Source organism: Dendropsophus ebraccatus, chromosome 4, assembly GCF_027789765.1.
Source record: "Dendropsophus ebraccatus isolate aDenEbr1 chromosome 4, aDenEbr1.pat, whole genome shotgun sequence".
NCBI classification, from domain to species: domain Eukaryota; kingdom Metazoa; phylum Chordata; class Amphibia; order Anura; family Hylidae; genus Dendropsophus; species Dendropsophus ebraccatus.
The window spans coordinates 29,193,107-29,199,106 of record NC_091457.1 but is presented as its reverse complement, the minus strand read 5'-3'; positions in this window follow the sequence as shown (position 1 = coordinate 29,199,106).

Genomic DNA, 6,000 nt, shown 5'->3' with positions numbered 1-6,000 from the left:
TGTCGGCTGTAGGGATGTCCCTCGGAGCGTGCTGTGGTGGTGGCGGCGGGGAAGCCGCTGAGCACTTTCTTGGAGATGACGGCCAGGCATTTCCTCAGCTCCTCGGTACTGGTGAAGCATCGCAGGATCAGTCTGATGCTCTGTAAGAAGCAGATCAGCATCCTGCTGGTGGTTATAGTCCAGGACAATGTCGCACTCGCTGTGATTGCTTGCAGATCGCTGGTGCTGATGGTGGAAATCCACGTGATCCGCTCACCGGCGGTAGTGGTGGTGATCCAGGTGGCTGTGGTCATCCGGATCTCCAGGAAGCTGGTGAGGGTGGTGGTCCAGATGATCAGATCTCTTGTGCTGCAGATCCAGGTGATGAAATCACAGGCGGTGGTGATCACACTCACTGGCTCTACAGCAGCTGTGATCCAGGTCAGCAGGTCACTATTAGTGAAAGTTCAGCTCAGCAGGCGGCTGGTGGTGGATATCCAGCTAAGCAGGTCAGTGAAGGTGGTTGCTGCACTTTGGAGATGGCTGGTGATGGAAATAAGGTCACAGGTGGTCATATTCCAGTTGGGCAGGTCTCCAATGGTGTTGTTTGGGCTCTGCATTTTGATGGTGCTGGAGTTGCTACGCTGCAGATTGGTGGTGGTGGAATTGGGCCTCTGCAGGTTGGTGGTAATCTTCCAGCTGGGCTGCTCTCTGATGGAACTGCAGGCCCCTGGTGATGTTCCATCATTTTAAATCATTCGCTGTCGGCGGTAGGGATGTCCCTCGGAGCGTGCTGTGGTGGTGGTGGCAGGGAAGCCGCTGAGCACTTCTTCGGATATGATGGCCAGGCATTTCCTTAGCTCCTCGGTACTGGAGAGACATCGCACGATAAGTCTGATGCCCTGTAGGGCGCCGATCAGCATCCTGCTGGTGGTGTTCATCCAGGACAACGCCTCACCCGCAGTTATCAGCCAAGCGCACCTGTTGCAGCGACTGGTCAGCCAAGTGAGAAGCTGGAGGGTTGTGGAAATCCACACCAGCTTCTCACTTATGCTGCTCAGTGCGGCCTGCAGATCGCTGGTGGTGACGGTGGAAATAAATGCTGTCAACTCACCGGTGGTAGTTTTGGTGATCCAGGCGGCTGTGGTCATCCAGATCTCCAGGAAGCTGCTGCGGGTGAGGGTGGTTGTCCAGGCGATCAGGTCTCTAGTGCTGCAGATCCAGTTTATGTAATCACAGGTGGTGGTGATCACACTCACTCTCTCTACAGCAGCTGTGATCCAGGTCAGCAGGGCGCTATTACTGAAAGTCCAGCTCAGCAGGCGACTGGTAGTGGATGTCCAGCTGAGCACATCACTAACAGCAGTTAGCCAGCTAAGCAGGTCAGTAAAGGCAGTTGCTGCGCTCTGGACATGACTGGTGATGGACATCAGGTCACAGTTGGGCAGGTCTCCAATGGTGGTGTTTGGACGCTGCAGGTTTCTGGTGGTGTAATTGGGTCTCTGCAGTTTCGGGGTAATCTTACAGCTGGTCTGGTCTCTGATGGTGCTGTTTGGCCACTGCAGGCCCGAGGTGATATTGTCCCAGCTGAGCGGGTCGCTGATGAAATTGCCCCAGCTCAGCGGGTTGATGAAGGGTTCAATCATGCTGAGTGGTTGTCTGGTGGAAAGACAGCCGACCAGGATTGGAACCAAATAGCACAGGAGGTTGCCAAAAATGGCAAGCTCCCTGTCAATCCTCTCCTCTCTCTCCATGGACTGACGAAAATCGAAAACACTAGAAATGACTATCAGTATACACAGGCAGAAAGCAAGGTAGTACCAACAGTGTGATCGCTAGTGAGTCCCTAAGAACAGAGATTCTGGGGCTCAGTACCTTCTTTTATAGGGCCCTTGGATGACATCACCAATTATATTATGATGTTACTGCTTGTCGTAGTGATGTCATGAGCATGCCCAGACACATTGTCAGGTTGTTGTTTCAAGTTGTTGTTGTTGTTGTTGTTTACAAGTCAATGAAAAAACCGGATCCAACCGGATGGCACACAATTGCATCGGCAGTTGCATCCGTTTTTTCCATAAAATGTATACGTTAAACGTATAGGATAAAACGCATTGTGAACCTAGCCTTAGCCATGTCACCCACTATACAATGTCAGATGTGAAATAGGCTTTTATGGCCTCTCAGAATGATGTAGGGTGAGTTCAGACATGGAGGATATGTTGCAGTTTTTTACAGCCCAATACATGATGGCATAGAGCTCCCAAACAGTAACAGGGCCCTCTTTGTGCCCCCCATCTGTAGGTGAGCTGCACCTTGTGCTTTAGTCTGTAGTTAGCCCTTCTCTTGGTGCAAAATAACTTTGCACTTAAGAACTGTGACAATGCCCCCCGTCACTGCACCCCTAGATAAATTGGGCCACTGTCCTCCTAAATCATTGTTTCCCAACCACTGGCTCTTCAGCTCTTGCCAAAATACAACTCTCCAAACCAGTCACAGTTCCTGGGCTGTAATCGCACCTCTTGGGGAATGATTGACAGTCAGGGAACCTGCTGGGTCACCGGTGTGTCGGCGTATCCGCAAGATGTCATCCGGCTTCCCTGTGACCGAGCAGGTTCCCTGACTGTCTATCATGCCCCAAGAGGTGCGATTACCGCCCAGGACTGTGACTGGTTTGGTTAAACTACCAAAAAGAGAAGATGCGCAGCTTTTGGGTAAAAAGCGGGTACTACAAAGCCAACGTACAAGAAGACAACTAGAACCAACTATATATAAAGCAAGTATGTAATTAAGGCAATGGCACACCAATGTGTAGAAAATATCTTTATTCGTAATTCATCAAATAACACCCAAAAAAGTTTTTTTCAAAAAACAAATAAAAACCACTAAACAGAGAGACATGACAGGTCATCATGTTCTCATGGCCAATAAAGGAGTAGGGAAACTCCAAAGAATGTCTCATTCCTTATAACACCATCATCATCATATATGTAAACGCCAAAAGAACCATGTGCATGCCATCCCTATGAAGTAGCTGCCCATCCCCCTTATATCCCCCTGTCCATCCCCCTGTATATCACAACTAAATAATAGCCAAAGTGCCTGTGCAATGTAACAACGCGTTACGCCCTGCTCCCAGGACTTCCTCAGGGATTGAGCAGGACATAACGCGTGGGACGTTAGTGGGCCGTAGTAATATGTTGTTTGCCTCTTCCCCTCTGTCCATGTCCTTGCCTTCATCCTGTTCTCATCTAGCCTAATAATTTTTTCTTTTTTTCTATTTTGCTTTTGTGCCTTCTACCTGCATTGCGCTACTCCTGTGTTTGTTATTACATTGCAGATACCGGTTCATGCACTTGGGGTGTGCAAGCTGTGGTAGAGATTGGTGCGCTTTTTGATGCATTTATCATCTATATTATTTTTTTTGTTTCTACATTTTGACACATTGGTGTGCCATTGCCTTAATTACTTACTTGCTTTATATATAGTTGGTTCTAGTTTGGAGAAAGACACCGCTCAGATGCCTAGGTAGAGCTAATGCACATATCACGCAGGAAAAAATAAGGGTGGTATTACACGGCCCGATACACCTGATTAGCGAGCGCCGATCTGCTAGATTATCGTACAGCAAGGGCTGAACGGACATCATTAACGTCAGTGACAGGCCTCTCAGCCAATCACTGGCCAAGACGGGACAGCACTGCGGCCAGTGATTGGCTGAGCGGTCTGTCACTTCAAAGACAGGTTAGGAAGTATCAGCAGTGGCTCTGGTCAGTGCGGGAACATGGACAGGTAAGCAGGGGCGGTCTTGGCATTTCTGGGGCCCCAAGCGAAGTTAAGTCTTGCCCCCCCCCCCCCTCCTGACAGGCACTCCACAACAATAGACCGCTCTGTGCTGCCCCCAGTAGTATATACCCCTTGTGCGCAGCCGCCAGTAGTATATACCCCTTGTGTGTTTCCCCTCAGTAGTATATACCCCTTGTGTGCTTCCCGCAGTAGTGTATAGACGCCTGTGTGTTCCCCTAGTTATATATAGCCCCCCGTGTTCTCCCCCAAAAGTATATAGACCCCCTGTGTGCTGCCCCCAGTCGTATATATACCCCGTGTGCTGCCCCCAGTTGCGTATACCCCTGTGTGCTCCCCCACTAGTATATAGACCCCCTGTGTGCTCCCCCACTTGTATATAGCTCCCCTGTGTGCTCCTTCAGTGGTATATAGCCCCCCCTGTGTGCTCCCCCACTTGGATATAGACCTCCTGTGTGCTCCCCCACTTGGATATAGAATCCTGTGTGCTCCTCCAGTAGTATATAAACCCCCTGTGTGGTTCCCCCAGTAGTATATAGACCACTGTGTGCTCCTCCAGCAGTATATAGACCCCTTGTGTGCTGCCCCCAGTTATATATAGACCCCCTGTGTGCTCCCCCAGTTATATAAAGACCCCCTGTTAGCTCCCCATTATTTATAGACCCCCTGTGTGCTGCCCCCAGTAGTATATAGACCCCCTGTGTGCACCACCAGTAGTATATAGACCCTCTGTATGTTCCCCCAGTAGTATATAGACCCCCTGTGTGCCCCGCCAGTAGTATATAGACCTGTGTGTGCTCCTCCAGTAGTTTATAGACCCCCTGTGGGCTGCCCCAGTAGTATATAGACCTCTGTGTGCCCCCCAGTTATATAGAGACCCCTGTGTGCTGCCTCAGCAGTATATAGACCCCCCTGTGTGCTTCCCACTTGGATATAGACCTCCTGTGTGCTCCCCCAGTTGTATATAGACCCCATTCTGCTGCCCCAAGTAGTATATAGACCCCCTGTGTGCTGACCCAGTTATATATAGCCCCCCTGTGTCTTCCCCCTTATATAGCCCCACTGTGTGCTCCCCCCATTTATATAGACTCCCGCTGTGCGCTCCCCCAGTTACACAGGCCCCTGTGTGCTCCCCATCCCATATAGTATATAACACAATAAAACAAACACTTATACTCACCTGGGTCCGGGCGTCTCCTCTTCTCTTCACTCTTGTGGCCGCGCTCCCCTTGTCCTGGCGCCACTTGTGACCGCAGAGCGGCCACTTGTGACCGCAGGGCAAACACTTCCTGCGGCCACAAGAGTGACTGACAGGAAGGGAGCCAATGGCTCCCGCCCTGTCAGTGCTGCTGCATGTAACTGTGAGCGCTCATTACGAGTGCTCATAGTTACAGTTCAGATCACAGCAGCGAGCGGGGCAGTGGCCCGGTCTTGCGGTCTTGAGCACAAGAGAAGAGCGGGGCGTGGGGGCCCCCCTGGATGTTGGGGGCCCCAAGCGATTGCTTGGGGTGCTTGGTGCCAAAGACCGCTACTGTGGCTATGGAGGTGTGGTACATTGCTGTGAATGTCCCTCTCTTCTCCCAGCAATAGTTGGGAGGTATACAATCATAGTGTAGCTCCATACACTGCAAAAGCCAAAAGTAGATTCATATCATAATATCACACTGTTACTGACCAATCCAAGACCCATATTATCAGTATACATTAAACAAATAGTATCACCTCATAGTGACTTATACCCACCTGACCATAATTAAAATATAGTATATCAAGGCCAGTAAACTCCCAATATATATATATAAAAAATACATATTGCTTCATTACCACCACATGGTGTTTAATACCACCATACCATTACTAAATAACATCCACTCTACAAAGACCAGTGTCCCCCCAAACACTGACCCATACAGAGATATATATCAATGATATACAGACTCTGCACTATGTATAAGTGATTACAGTGCAGTTACATCCAGTGGCTCACGGGGGCATCTTCTTTGATTAGAGTCGCTCATTTTTTCTTTTTCTCCATCAGGCACGGTCATTATGAAGACTTCTCTCGGTCATAACTCATCTCTGCAAAACCTACCAGACAAACATCTCAGGCTGTTTGCTTCAGCACCATCCAAGTCCCCATCTATATTGCTCCACACTGTAACAGCACCCACTTTATGGCAAGTAGTATTTAGGCCCTATTTGTATCCTCACAGTAGT